Genomic DNA, 16,282 nt, shown 5'->3' with positions numbered 1-16,282 from the left:
CTTCTTGCAATAACAATAAAAAAGATTTTTTTTTTTTTTTAAAAAGAAAGTTTTGTTTGCTGGCGTAGTTTCAGGTTCACTGGGATCCTCAAAAAAATTATTGAAGTTGATAAAATAGACAGAGGCAGTTCTGTCAATGGTTGGTATTGCATCCGGATTATTTAGAATCGCTGGAGCTATTTTTTCCCTTGACATGTTTGTATAGTCAGATGCTACATCATTGTAGACAGGAGTTTCTTGACAAACTGTTATTTGGGTTTCAAGAAGCACAGGTTCCATGGCTTTATTGCATAGTCCTTCTTTTCTTACTTTAGAATCTTCAAAGGTGATGAGTCTTTCAGTTTGATCCTCTTCAATAGAAGCAAGATTTGGTCATCTGCTACATCTTGGGAGTCCACTGGGCCTACTACTTATTATCGGCCACATGGTGTGGTTTTACCAGGTCAATTGACACAGACCGGTTCTCCTTTTTTCCAAATTAAATTTACATCTCCTAATTTCTAAGTACACGGTGGCCGGGAGGGGTCATCATATTTGGCTTTTATGGACCTCTCCTTGGCTTTTGACCTGGTAAATTGGTCCAAGATTTGGTCCCTACTCTGTGAGCTTGGTATTGAGGATTCCTTGGTGGCACTCATAGCAAGCTTACACCAGGGGCTTTCTGCGAAGGTCCGGGTTTCTAGGGAAGGGCGATGCTCAGACAGCTTCAGGTCAATGAAAGGGGTGCGCCAAGGCTGCATCTTGGCCCCCCTTCTATTTACTATCTATATAAATGGCTTGGGGAAGTCCTTGTCAGCAGGCAATGCAGATGTCCCTCGGGTAGGTGGGAAGAAGGTCCTGGCTCTCCTTTATGCGGATGACGCCGTTCTCATCGCCCGCACGGGCATTGGACTACAGACTCTTTTGGAGCTATTTGGCTCTTTTATGGGAAATTTAGACCTAAAGATCAATGTAACCAAATCACATACAATGATTGTGGGCCCACAGAAAAGCAAACTACACACAAAAACTTTTACCTGTAAGGGTGAGGTTCTCTCCAGGGTCCCTGTTTTCCAATACCTAGGGGTCCTGTTTGATGAGAAAGGCACCTGGGCCCCGCAGATTAAGGTCAAGAATACCTCTTTAGCACAGTCCACAAATGCCCTGATGGCCTTCACGAAAAGACTAGGGGCCAAACCAATGGAAGCTGTGTTGAAAGTTTATAAAAGCAAATGCGTCTCCATTGCTTCATATGGTGCAGCTTTGTGGGGGTACGTTAACTTGGATAGTATTCAGAGGGTAGAAAACAAGCTTATTAGACGAATTCTATCGGTCCCAAATTCTTCACCTACCTACTCTATACATGAGGAAGTTGGCCTACCCTACATCATAGATGGACTGAAATTGGCTCCTTTACTTTTCTGGGCTAATACCTGGTTAAATACAGAGTTGTCTCTAAATCATAGTATTCTTAAAGATGTGACTGCAAGGGAGGGGGCAATGAAAATATTATGGCTGAAATACATAAAGTCATCATTCACTGCCCTCGGGAGACCCGACCTATACACAACACCTTCAAATATTAGGAAAGCAGACATTGCATGGATTAAGAAGGAATTCCAGGGGAGGGCTCGTCTAGAGAGAGAGAGGAGCTTGAAGTCAACAAACCATCAGTAAGAGCACATTTGGTCCTATCCTCTTACCCCTCTATGGAACCATATTTGCAATTTGTCACCAAACCATTGCATAGATTTTTATTAACCAGATTTAGAATGAACTTGATCCACTACTCACTAGGTCGTTTTCCTGTGTGGGAAAAACCAGAGCATGCTTCACCTTGTGAGTGTGATCAGTTCTCTAACCAGGACACCCTTTATTTTATGTTTTTCTGTGGGCTATATAATATGGAGAGGGGAAAATACCTAATACCTCTCTTGAAAACCATGGGCTTCATACAAGTGAGACCGGCTTTACTTTTCCTTCAATGGTTACCCGATGCACATGTCACTTTTTGTGTTCCAAGTTTCCTTACAGCCGCTTATAGAGGAAGAAACAAAAGAATCCCTAGAACTGCATTGTTTTAAACTAAAAGTGTACTAATATATTAATTTTAACCTCTTTTTAAACATTTTATGGTGTCTAAATAATTGACTTTTTTAAGGATGATGTGTAAATAAATGTATTGTGGGTATTTCTAAAATGTTTTAAATGTATGTATTATCTTTGCCTTTTATGATTTTAACAAAAATCGAATAAAGTGTATTTTGACTTTTGACACAGACCGGTTCTCCTTTTTTCCAGTAGGGGCGGCAGTAGTACTGTTCTTGATCCATGGATTGCTAGTACAGGGACTGGTTTTCTGTAAGAAGGTCCAAATTCCTTCTTGTCCACTATTTTCTCCCTGACCAGATCCCCAATCTTTGCAGTCCAGACAGGTGTTGCTGGGACTGGTGCTTTTTCTTCAGAGGTCGTTTGATTTTTGCTGGTATTGCTTAGACTTCTTCTTGTTTCATTTAAGTCCTGTAAAACAGCCAAACGATCTTTGATATCAAAGGGTTTTTGTTCCACCACTGAAGTGTGACGATAGAGATCTTCAACCAACATTCTAGTACCAAAAAGGATTCCATATGGAGTGATTCCACCCAAAGAATTTCTTGTCAGGTTATTAAGACTACGTTGGACATTTATTAGATGTTTGACCCACCCATGATCCGAACCTAATACCCTAGCTGTTGTAGATTGCTTTATGTCATGTTTTTTTTTCTCTCCACAACCGAATTTCCCTCAGGAAGGATTGGACTTGAAAATCGCAATGCAATGCCCAAGCTGGCCATGGCCTCCTTGTAAGCCCTAGAGCTAAATGCAGAACCCTGGTCAGAATGTAGCATGCCGATTGCGTATGTGCCGATAAAGACTCGCAAATCTTTTATAACAGTTCGGGCGTCAGCTGAGCGCTGAGGCCACATCCAAATGAATCTCGAGCATGAATCCACTGCGACCATGATATATTCATAGTTGCCATCCCTTTGTAAGGGACCACAGTGGTCCAAGTAAACACACGCTAGTGCTTTGTCTGAAATCAGAAGGGGCGTCTGCCCCGGGCGTTTCACTGTTGAAACTTTCATTTTCTGGCAGATTTCACATTCCAAAACATAGTTTCTGGTTTGTTTCCTCATGCGCGGCCACCAGTATCGTTGTTTTAATAATAAAATTGTGGCAGAAACACCTGCGTGTGCAGAGGCAAGACCTTCGTGTGCTGCTAAGATTAGTCCTAACCTGTGTTCCATGTTTAGGATTACTCTATCCCCCACTCCAGGGATTCGAGCAAAAGGAACATTATTCGCATCCATTATATATGAGTACTTGAGTGGAAAGCCGGTAGTATTTTACCACTTATTGAAGCAGTGACTGCTTGCGTTATTTTGCTGTCTATTTTCGTTTTCGAACGAGTAATTGCAGCTACGGAAGCCGTTTGCACAGCTGCCTTCGCAGCTTCATCAGCCAATGAATTCCCTTCAATGTGAACGCCATGACGCTTATGACTCAGTATATGGATCACATGAGTCTTTTGTAATTCTTTCTGCAAAAGAACTACTTGTTCCCAAAGCATTTTATGCTTGATTGTGCCACCTTTTGCGTCTTTAAAACCATTTTGAATCCAGGTCTGCAGATATTCATTGTAAGACTGGACGCAGTCATACGAATCGCACACTATGAGTGTGGGGAATTCGTTATCGGTATTTTCAAGCGCCATCTTGAATGCCTGTAGTTCAGCTCACTGAGCTGTACAGTCTCCAAGAGATTGAGTTTTTGTGACCATAGGTCTGAATTTACCATCGTGCCAACGATTTTTTAACAATCGCGCACGCAGCACTATAGGCGTGTACCCCCAATTGTGGGCTGTGCTGATCCGTCCGTATATATTATACAGCCGTAATATTCTAGAGGTAGAATTTCAGTAGGCAGAGGACATTCTTGTTCGTTTTGGAGAAATTCTTGTGTCTTCAAGTAAGGGTCAAAAACGTATTCAACGTCTGTTGCAGCAAGAGAATTAACCCATTGCATCTATCTTGGATGTAGAGCTTTTGCATTTGGAAAGCTTGCCTTTGTCACTGCCTCTAAGGCAGGTACAGGTGTAACGACTTTAATGTGTTTACCCTGTGCGAGTGTTCTCTCCTTTCCTACAGCAGTCTGAACCTCTGTCAGAATTTTTTCTGTTGAAGTGAATTTAATTTCAGCTTGTGTGTACAAGTGTGATTTATAAGCTAGTGGTACCTTTTCACCTTCATTAAAGGTTAGGTATTTGAATCCGCATCTCCCTGGGATGATTCAGATAACAAGGTTGCGTACATTTTTGCGTGTTTGTAAGTGTGTTGTTGCCAACATGTCTGTTTGTACAGAATGCAAAATTTCTGTGTATTTTTGAGTCCAATTAGTTGGTTTGAAATCAGGTTTGATTAGTTCGTAGAGAGGTTTACCCTTTCTGCATAATTCAGAATATAAGTTCTTCCGAAGTATAGGAATCTTAGAATTGACTGTAGGTTTTTCAGCGTTTTTGGAGTTTGGAGCAGCGCACATTTTTCTAAAAAGTTTGCTGCCAGGCTCTTGCCGTCACTTGAAAGTTCGTATCCCAAGAATAGGACGTTGAGGTGGGCAATTCTGGACTTTTTAAAGTTGAATTAATACCCTTCTGAGGCGAACCCAAGTATTATGGTGTTCACCCTGTTCAAGTGCCTGTCCAAATCATCATCTGTAAGGTAGATGTCATCGACATAGGATAATGCCTCATCATCACAATTTCTAGTAACTCTGTTACTCTGGATGAAAATAATCCAGGACTGTTCTTGAATTCCTGGGGGAGACGACAGAAGTGTTTTTGTGTCCCCATTATAGAGAAAGCGGTCAAGCACCTGCTTTCGGGTGCAATATTTTGACAGAAGAAACCGTTTGAAATATCTAAAGTAGTTTTATATTTCTTCCAAACTGTATTATTCATCAGAGATGCACTGTGTGAATATTGTACTGCAAAAGTTTTGCAACAAGAGTTTAAATGTCTGTAATCCAAAACTAGACGATATGTATTGTCTGATTTGGTGACAGGAAACAAAGGATTGTTCATTGACGAGGTGCATGTTTCAATCACCCCTTGGTATTCAAGTTGATCTAAGATCTCCCTGACTTGTTTTTTAGCTTCCTGCTTTACTGGATACTGCCTCTGAGCAGTAGGTTGATTTTTTAGCTGGATTTCATGGTGAGGAGAATCCTCATCCCATCCCACATGATTTTTATATAATGCTGGAGCCTGGGCTACAGCCCATTTTCTGGCATAGGTGTATTTTTTTTTAATAGGAACATGATTAGAGAAGGCTGGCATAATGATTTCTTCGCCATGTGGGCACTCCCTAACAAATTCAGGCGGCCAGTCTTTTTTCAGCTAGAAGGATGTCATAACCTTTAGATAATTTTTCCCAAAAGAGTGCTGTTATCTTCCTAGTTATATCCACCTCTATTCGGAGTGGTACTTCATATAACTTATGGGATACACTAACTCTGGTGTCAGCAGTTTCAACCTGAATTCATTCATTCAGATCCACTGTCTCCACATGATCTTTCAGGATCCTGCGAGCTATGGTGACCTCTGCTGCGCTGTCCAGCATTGTCTGAGCCCACTGCCCATTCTTGAGTTGTGTCCTCAAGATCCTCGGCATGCCTGATTCTAATACTTGCCACCTTCTTTTTGGAAAATTGAGTTTTCTTATTTTTTGGAACGTGTTGATTGTCTTTGGACTTCACACGTTATTATTTGTTCTCATCGTCCTCTTCTTTCGGATTTCTGCGAGGAAGTCTGAAAGGTACGAGAGGATCGTGTATCAGTATCTTGATATCTATCAGGTTTTCTTAAATTATCCCTATTTCTAAGGTAATATCTCTTTTCAGAGTGCTCCTTTTGAGATCTACCTCTGGACTGAGAGTGCTTTTCTTTAGGAAGTGACTGTCTACTATTTTCCCATTTCTTTTTAGGAGTAGTTAGATTATTTTAGATAAAAACTTTTTCAGGTTTTTCTGTTAGTTCAGGCTTTACAGGTTTCCCTTCCAAACTATCTCTTCCTAGTTCTTCATAGGATTTTTCAATAATTCTGGCAAGTTCATACGGTTGCTCAGCAATATCAAGTTCTTTTAATTTTTGGCTGATTGCCACTGATGCTGCTTCACCTTTAATGTTAGCTAATAAGATAGCTGAGACCTGTTTGAAATCTTTCAGTAATTTCATACCTAGATTCAAGGCTGGTTCTGGACCGTATTCATTTTGAATCTGTCTCAGAACGTCTGGTATTACCGCCATAGACGGGACACCATGTGTTTTTGTGTAGATTGAAGCAAAGACTGTACCCCAAGTGTCACAGTCCTCTACGTGTGGTGCAATCCCCATTGGTAAACAGATTGTTAGAATCCTGTGTTTCTCATGAGGTGTACTATCGGGAAATACTGCCTCTATTTGAGTAATTTTCTGGGCTAACCAGAATGGAATTTGTTGCTTTTTTGCAGGCAACTTACCGATTACTGACTGTATAGTCTGTGGCGTGATTTTGTTTGTGTTCGCCTGATGAGGGATGTGCTGTGGAATTCTTATAGCAGGTTGGACTGTTAAAGCCTGCATGACATATTGTACCGATTGTCTATGTATTTTTATTAGTTGTTTTAGCTGAGCTAGCAGTTCTACATCTGACATTCTTTCAATGTTAGGATGTGGTGTATAGCTGGCTAAAACCGGTCATGTAGCTCCTGGTCTACCTAGTGGACCGAGCCTGGTATTGTGAATTTGATGTTGTAGGGCGCCATTAAACCAGAGCTGATGCTCTTGGTAAGTTAGTGGAGTTTCAACATCCTCGAAAGGAACGTATTCCGCTGGATGTTCCTCCATCTTGTAGAAGTGGAAATCATGTGTTACTGGATTTGCTTGTGGAAAAACAATCCATGAATAGAATACCGCGGTCTGCCGATATTCATGTGCCTCTGTTACAAATATTACCTTACCACCTCTCGATGATACTCTATTATTTATGAGTTTGTAAGTTATAATTTTTCTTACATTTGCCGGGATGTGTATAACATATGGGTCATTCTCATTAAGACCTGTAGAATCTAAGTTTTGTGCAACTGCTGCTGCTGCAGCTCTAGATAACTCTTCGCCACTCTCCGTCATTTTTTATGAAGGTTTGCAGAGCAAGTTTCAAGGAAATAAAGATAAGGTGCACAATATTTTGGAACACTGTATCCTTCAACTTTGAACAAAACCAAAAACTAATACATAGGATTTTTCGTCCTACTCAGTTTAAGGAGGATATTTTATCCTTTAACACACTCCAGACGTCTATTGGAGTTTTTATGGGATAAAGGGGTCTCTGTGAAAAGCACAACTGAGTTACTCTAGTGTCTAGCGTTAAATGAGTGCCTTACCAAACGTTGGGCGCCATGTAGTGTAGTTCCTATATTCCCAATAGGCTCTGCGCATTGGAATAATATATCCTATAAATTAGATGTAGGACTGAGGTCGACTAGGTCTCCATCGAATATACTAGACTTAATTGTGTGTGCCAGCCAACTCAGAAGTCACTAGAAACTTTCTCAAATTCACAAGAAGGGATTAGTTTCTGACAACCGCATAAACATGAAACGTATCTTCAGAGTCGTGGAAACAATAGATAGATATTTCACTCAGTCAGTCGTGCATGCTTTGTTTCACTAGAGGTGCAGAGAAATAGATAGACGGGCATTTTCAATAAAAGGATTTATTGAACCGTCTTCTTTCTCAAGCATAAGAAATGAACTGCTACAATTGTAACACTGGTTGTAAAATATAATGCATACAGTATAAATAGTAGAATAAAATAATAATGTAAGAGCATTGTATGGTTCCTAAACCATAGATAAATACATACATAAATAACAGAGGCTAAAAGTACTCAACTGGTGCTTCTAAAATACGCCTACCCTGGTGTACCTAACCTAAGCTTAATATGAGGGAAGAAGTAAGTGAGGTGTAGCATAAATGTAGTATTATTTTGCCAGGAATCTGCCCAAGATTTCTCTAAGGGTCTAATCAGCTCCGTACCTTAGTTTAGAATGGAGAAGGTCAGACTCAGGACTCGATTTCCCAACAACCTGCAAGGGTAGCTTGGAAACACTGGAGCTGGATTTCTCGGCAGGAGAAAAGACAGCGTCTCGCTCAGTGCGTCTGCTGGAGGGTCGGCTTCCTTCGGCACTTGCTGTAGCAGGGCGCGTCTGGCGAGTCGATAGTCAAACCGCTCCAAACCACCGTGTGATTGCTTGGGTGAGTGTAGGCATATTTATACCTTGAAGGTGCCAAGTTTGTCATACAGTTGGACATAATAACGTCATCAAAGAGTCTCAGTTCTTTGAAAACTCCATGAGTTCTTGGATAAATCAATATTCAAGCAAAGGGAAGTCCCTGACTGCTGAAGGCGGGTTTTTCCAAGAAATCGTTGTGGATTTTCGGAACTGGTGGAAGTAGCCCTGCCGTATTTGGACTGCATGAGCTATACCTAAATATGGTTATGATTTCTATGCCTATATAAGGATATGGTGATGTATACCTATATAAGGGCATGAATCGGGAAACTTACAATAGGGTCCTAAAATTATACATAACACCCACTCTTCACGTTGTAAAAATTAATTATAACAATTGGGAGCTATTTCCCCAAGGGCAATTTTATACCCTAAAACTCCTGGGAGTCCCACTTTAAAATCTGTAACGCCTTACAAAGTTCTAAATCTACAAATGTGATGAGCCCCCCCACTAGCTCTTCCCATAATGGAGTCTTCCGCTGGGCAAAAAATAGTCTTGTACCCTTCCAGAAAAAATATATTATTCTTTGTCTTCCAGGTTTCCTGTAAACATATGATTTTGTATTGCCTAATATACGTTAGCCATCTACCATCTGGTAACTTGGAGGACAAACCTGCCACGTTCCTAGAGATGAGACTGAGTTCTCTACCGGGATTGTGGTTTATATTACCAGGGAAGGCTAAAGGGAGGGGGGGGGAAAGGGGGGGGCTTCACCTGGGGATCATGGTTGACCATGGAATGCACATGAGGAAGAGGATCTAATGAGATTTCATTTGGGCTCAATGGTAATGGGGCACTGACAACCTCTACACCCTGATGTGAAAGGCCTAGTTGATGGGATAGCTGAGTGTCTGCCACCTCAATCTCTTGAAGTGAATCCAGCCCGTTAGGGGGGCAAAAGAATTGGTAGGTGTCAACGGCCGCCCTATGCCTCCTTCATTGAACCTGCCCCACCAGAAGGTTCCTCCTCCACATTGCTCAACGGAGGTCTATAAAAAAAGCCCAGCTGGAGTAATTTAATGCATGAGCCTGGAAAAAATGATCTAGTTGCTCCAAATAGGATCCTCCGAGATGCCTCTTGATGTCGTACTGAGATGATGATACAATTTCCCTCAAAAGTTTTTCTTGAGGGGCCTATCCAGGCCACCCTCAGCGACATTGTTATATTGTGGTGTTCTCTAGCAGAGAACCTGACCCGAAGTGCTGTGCTAACCAGTGCGAAGCTTTAATAATCAGCTGAGTGGTAAATTCCTTTTTGTCAGCAGCTAGACCAGGTACCCCGCCAAGACCACAGTGTAAGGTTCGCATGCTGGTGGAAGATCAATCACTGGGAGCTGTAAGGCCTTGGTTGGTTGCACCCCAAAGAGTGGAGTATCTAACAGGCCTAGGGCCTGGGTAGACTGAGCGAAAGGGGCCCACCAACTCCCTCAGGACAATAACTGCTGGACCGTTGTAGTGTGTGATGAACTAGTGCACCCTTGATCTTTGGGGTAGGGTTAGCATGCGGGATGCCAGTGCTACTCAGGGGGATTACCAAAACGTGTGGTTTCAACTGGTAAGGGACACGCTGGCAATGGGTTAGGTGGTGGTTTGACTAAGGCAGTTAAGACAGTTTCCATTTTGCTTGCCAAGTCCCTGGAGGCTGACTCCAACTTGTCCAATCTGTTCAAAAGGTCAGTGAGGGTCCCCTTGAAGTTATATAGAGCTGGGGCTAGCTCATTCAACAATTCCTCCACATTCGGCCTGATTGCAGCACTCAGCTGTCCCTGATGAGTAACTACAGGAACTTTCTTCACTCTCTTCCACTGCTGTTTGGGGGCAGGGGGATCATCGCCTCAATAGATGGAGTAGGCAGGAGAGGGGAGGGCACAGACCTGGAGGTTGGCAGCTCCAGATCAGATCTTGATGGGGTGCCTGCCACAGGGTGCAAGGTTTTACACTTACCCTCATTTCTCTATAGGAGACTATATTACAGCCGGTTTAACGCCGTGACACAAGCTATCATACAGAAAAATGAGTATCCGACGAACAGTGTTAGGTCACATCGTAATCAGGCGATCGGAAACGCTGACCTGAAGTCGCTTGGTCCTGAGTCCGAGATGGTGTCAGACGAAGGTGACTCTCACTGACATCGTAATAGGCCCTATAGTGTAAATCTGGGAATACGTCAGAACTCTACACCTCCCCAGGGTTGGCGCAACAGTTGTTTTTGTAAAGGAAGGTGCCCCTTCCTTTACAAAAACAACCTGATTTCAACGCAGGCACCCTTGCGCCATCGTGCAAGGGTGCCTATTTTGGCATTAGGCAACATTTGTGCAACAGTGCAGTATAAGAGGACAGGAATTTGCTGTTTCCAGATACGGTGCATTCCTGCCCTTTTCTTTTGAGGCAGGGCAGCGCAGCAAAGTGACTACAGCGCTGCCCTCAATGTGTCCTCTTTTGCTTGAATTAGTTGATGGAGGATTAGTAGTCATTACCAAATATGTAAGCAGGCTGAGAGGAATGTTCTTTGCTCGACCATACTTTTTTCCAGCCATATCTCATGGAAGCAAATCTTTCTTTTAAATGGGGAAAATTACATGTGGGGATGCAGGTTACTGAAATTAGCTTTAGATAATGTGTTCATAGGAATTGAATTCCATTGTATAATAAAATATGTACGAGACTGAAAGTGCTGATACCAGGCCTGATCATGATGAAGGCAGACATGCTGAGCTTACAGGGCCTCTCAGGATAAGAACAATGCCCCAAAAATACTATAGTCCTACTATGTAAACCACAAGGTGTGTGCCGTTTTACAGACACACTTTTGTTGCAAACTAAAGGTTTAACCTTGTATTACTTGGTTTACATTGATTGTTTTCAGTTTGCTTATGGGTGACTTTTTGCCCCTTATTGGCATCTGTCACTGCGGGGATTTTGGTATCCAGATTCCACGCAGCTGTTTGTATTGAATAAATATACATTGAAACTCACAGACCTTTCTATTATATATAAATTGCCCTACCAGTTCCGGTGGAGGATGTGAGGTAGCCGGATGGAGCTGAAGCCAAGGCCCCCTTCATGGTGAGGGAGTCCGGTGATCCTGCATACACTGAGGGGCAGATTTACAATAAAAGTGACTCGGTGCATTCCGCAAGCCATTTGGCTGCGCTGACTGAGTCACTTTCAAAGCAGAGGGATGCAACATATTTACAACAATATGTTGCATATCTGTGCTGGTGCACAAACTGCAGCCATGCGCGGGCGCAGACACCCTTGCATCTTGGTGCAAGGATGCCTGCGTCATGAGGACATTGTTTTTGTGCAGGAAGGGGCACATTTCTGCACAAAAACAATCACTACAGGCATTTGTCTGCTGTAGAATGCAGCACTCATTGAAAGAGGAAAAAACGAGGAGAAATGAAAACATTTCTCCTCGTTGCGCCTGCCTAGGCCTCCCCTAGGGAGGGGTAGGATTCACATGCATTTCCATATTTACAATTCCTCATAAATCTGGAAATGTGTCTGCTTCATGGGTGTTGCGTAGAGCACCCACAGCAACACCCAAGGAACGCCCCTTCCATGCAAAGTGTTGCGTGTAAAGGGGCCATATTTACAAGGACAGGAAAAGCCACTCAGGGTGGCTTTCCTGTCCTTGTGGATATGGAGCAGTAAAATGTGCCACCAGTGCGTCACAAAAAGTGACGTACTGGTAGCGCAGGGGGCTTGTAAATCTGCCCCTGAGTTGGGATGATAAAGTAAGAACACCCGGGGACAGATCTACAAGAAACTAACGCAGCGCGGTGCCCCAAGTCATTTTGCTGCACCGCGCTGCGTTTGTTTAGAAGCACAAGGATGCAACATATTTACAACAATATGTTGCATCTCTGTCCTTCCCCCTGCGCTGGCGCACAAACTGCTGCCATGCGCCAGCTCAGCGGGGCACGCAGGGTGACTTTACCTGGGCTAGTAAATATCACTCAGCAGACTGCGCCACTGGTGCGTCACGCAACGAGGGAGATACATCACATTGTAAAGCCTTGCGCTACATTAAACCCGCATCAGGTATAATTTATGCAAGGTGGGTGTTCCCTGACAAGGAACCCTTGTAAAAGTGACGCAGTGAAATCTACAAGATTGCACTGAGTCACTTTTACGATGCCACTGCGTCAAAACCGGTGGTACAAGGGGCTTGTAAATCTCCCCCCAAATTTTTCTTTCCAGTGTGCTTGAGGGATTCTCCTGGCTCTCCCGCAGGTCAGTGCTTCTGCGCTGTGCCATAGTTTTACTGTTGGTCTGCGGGGTCAAAGTTATGAGCTTTTGAGGAAGTGCCTGAGTAGGAGGAACTACTATAGGACAAAGATTGACAAAGATTGACATTGGTGGTTTGAAAGGTGTATTAAGGAGGTTCATTCATCCAGCTACCCTGGTGCAGTCATGAGTCCCACCTAATTTAGACTGGCTTACACAGAGTGCAAGGGTATTTCTTGATCTAAGTCTTTGTCCGTTTGTCTTGTGCCTCCCCAGAATATGTAAAGACAACGAACAATGCAGTGCAGATATGGGGGCAGATTTACAAGAACTTGCACATCCCTGTATATTAGCAGGGATGCTCCAGTTAATTTTGCGTGATGGAAACATAGCCTTGCGCCACCATGTATTCGCTGCATTTACAATGCGGCGCACCGTGGCGCAAGGATAGACAGATGCGTGACGCATCTTGTCAGCGTAAAAGCGGCGCATTGCTGAAGTAGTGTTGCAAGCATGACGCAACTCTAGCAATGGTTAGGAATGCCTATTCCTAAAATGCTGTGCCACTCCTTACGCCTGCTTCAAGCAGGCGTAAGGTTTTGACGCAGTGGCATCGTAAAAGTGACTCAGTGCAATCTTGTAGATTTCACTGCGTCACTTTTACAAGGGTTCCTTGTGAGGGAACACCCACCTTGCATAAATTATACCTGATGCAGGTTTAATGTAGCGCAAGGCTTTACAATGTGCTGTATCTCCCTCGATGCGTCACGTTGTAAAGATGTCGTATCATGGCACATTGTTGACGACGATGCTGCGTCACAGAAGTGAAGCAACGGTGGCGTAAAGTCAGCACAAGGGGCTTGTAAATCTTCCCCGTGGTCTTTTTGCCACCCTTCCTTAACTTTCAACCTCAATTTCTCTAGCCCATTTCCACAGGATGAGGCCTCAGTGTAGAGCCCCTGTTGTATCAATCAACAAGAAAGAGTGAAATTGCCCAAGCTTTGTGAGTCTAACAACCAAAATGGTGACCTTCTCATCAAATGTTAATAAAGCTGGCAATGGCAACATGCTTATGGCTTAAGGAACTACATGAATGGGTGTCGAGAAACAGAACTGCAGTTCCCATTAAAGGGTATATTTAATTTGAAGAAGGTAGAATATCTGAGACTAGTATTAGGAGTAAAAGGTCAAAATGGTAGACCCCTTCACTGGTAAGCGTTCAATGAGTGGTGTTCGGAGGCTAGGGGTCTTAGATTGATATCGGAAGTAAAGGGTCAGGTTAATAAGGAAAGGCAAGGTACGAGAGACCTTTTGCGGATATATAATGGGAGAGACAAAGGAGGGAATATTGGAGAAAGAGACAATTAAAGTTTATGGGTGTGTTTGCTTCTATTCTTGACCGAAGTGCACCAGAGTGGGTTGAGGAGGATAGCATTGATTTGTTACTGCAAGACCAGACCTCCCTCCATATAACGATGTGGATACATCACAGGCGGTTAAACAAAAGGTTGAGAAAGGAGAGGGAGTTCCAAGGGAATAACAAGCTAGGTCTGTTACAGGTCACAAGCAAGAGCGATGGCAATGGGACTTAGTTCATTTGGTACTAAAGGGGGATGATGGTCTTGTTGGGAAATGCAGTAATAGATGATCTTAGAGGAATGTTGCAATTTGAATCTCAAAGGCGTATGGGGAGCCTCTAATATGACACTGGGATACGGTAAAGAAATTAAGCTACCTCACAAGAATACAATGACCTCAGAACTTTCAAGAAATGGATGATAAGGAAATATTAAAGATGACCAAGAAAGATTTGTGGGTAGTCATCGAGAAGGAACAATATTATCTCCCAGTATTTAGAAGCAAACAGAGGTTTGATCTCATAATAGAGGAACGTATCAGGGTTTTGGCCATAGAAAGGGACCTAAATAGGTGGTGAGAAACAGATGCAGGGTTCAGAAGCGAACCGACAGTTTGGGGCGGGCAATTATCTATTGTGAAACATTCCTTCACGAGTCCCCCTGCCCCCAAGCGGCTGCTGTTTGGGGGCAGGGGGACTCATCGCCTCAATAGATGGAGTAGGTGGGAGAGGGCACAGACCTGGAGGTTGGCAGCTCTTGATCAATTGCCTCAACTGATGATGGGTGTAAAGACGGTAGGGCTGGGTCTTGGAGTTGGACGAACAGGACCTTGGGAGTCAATGGTAAAGTAGGTGAAAGACATAACCCAAGCTTCCTATGTCTACTGGGAGTCGCCTCTCTGCCTGGTCTATCTCCTTATTATTAGCTCTCACAGCCTTAGCCAGGAAAGTGTCAATGGTGTGGCGTTGGCTGCCCGAGGAGGTTGCTGGCTGAGCCTTCCTTTTTCCCATTTGGCTTAATAAATCAGGACCCGGTGGCAATGAATCCAAAAGGGGAGCAGCAGTACCCAATGTAACTATCCAAATAAAAAGGTACTCACTGGTATCCCTGTCTCCTGAGTCTGTCCCTCTTTTTGGCAAGCAAGTGTTGAAAGCTCTTCAATGCCCAATCTCCATCCCAAAAGCTCAGCCCAGCCTTGTCCAGACGCAGACAAGCCCAGACGGGCCCGGTCTTCACCCGCGCGTCCCATGCAGGTCCCGCTCTGCGAGAGCCTACTCAGCTTTTCAAGCGCCTCCCGGGGTGAAAGGAGGGATGGCGGCGGCTTCCTCTGCCGCGGGGCTGGCTGGGGCTTGAAGTCTGCCTCACACTGATGCGACAATGGCCCCTGCACTGTGGGGGACTACTTGGCTTTTCAAGCGCCTCCTGGCGGGAAAGGAAGGACGGCGTGGCTTCTTCTGCCACTGGGTTGGCTCGGGTTTGAGGTCCATCCCGACAGTGATGCGACAATAGCGCCTGCGCTGCGGGAGCCTACTCAGCTTTTCAAGCTAAAGGAAGGACGGCGGCAACTTCCCCTGCGGCGGGGCTGGCTGGGGCTTGAGGTCTGTCTCCACACTGATGCAACTATGGCTCCTGTTTGGGATAGATTTATCAATCATTTGCAGGAGACGCAACTACTAAGTCAGAGTTATCAAGCGATGCAAGGCCACTTTGCGTGGCTTGGTAAATGTAGAGTAATGCAATGCAGATTGCTGCAATGTGTTACTCTGCCCCAGGGGGGTGTTCCATGGGTGGAGCATAGGTGTAGCCACACATCCACCCATGGATTGTGGCACATTCCCAGGTCTACCATTGCTGGTAGACCTGGGAATGCGTCAAAATGCTATGCCTTCCCAGGTGAGGCGTAATGAGGAAAAATATTTTTTTTTCTCCTTGTTGTTTCCCCTTTCTGCAGCACCCATAGAAAGGAAAAAAATGGCGCACAGGATCGTTTTAGTACAGCAAGGTGCCCCTTCCTGCAAAAAACCCATCTTGAGAGCATATTGTGCCGAATGCTCTGTATCATGTTAAATACGGCTCATTCCTGCTTTTCACGCAGCGCAACAGGCTGGCTTGCAAACCTTCATGAAATAATGATAAATCTGCCCCTCCGTTCTTAATGGATGTAAACTGATAACATGAATCTCTAACAAATGTACATCTGAAAAGAATCGGGGTTCTGTTTCGGAAATTAACTACGCATCAGAGCAGAAATGTTATAAGGAGCGAAAATGTATGCAAGCTTGTATTGTGTGGAAAAAAGTTGGCAGTTAAGAGGGCAGGCAAGCTTTCCCCAAGTGATCCA

Source organism: Lissotriton vulgaris, chromosome 3_1, assembly GCF_964263255.1.
Source record: "Lissotriton vulgaris chromosome 3_1, aLisVul1.2, whole genome shotgun sequence".
Taxonomy (NCBI): domain Eukaryota; kingdom Metazoa; phylum Chordata; class Amphibia; order Caudata; family Salamandridae; genus Lissotriton; species Lissotriton vulgaris.
This window is presented reverse-complemented; position numbering follows the sequence as displayed.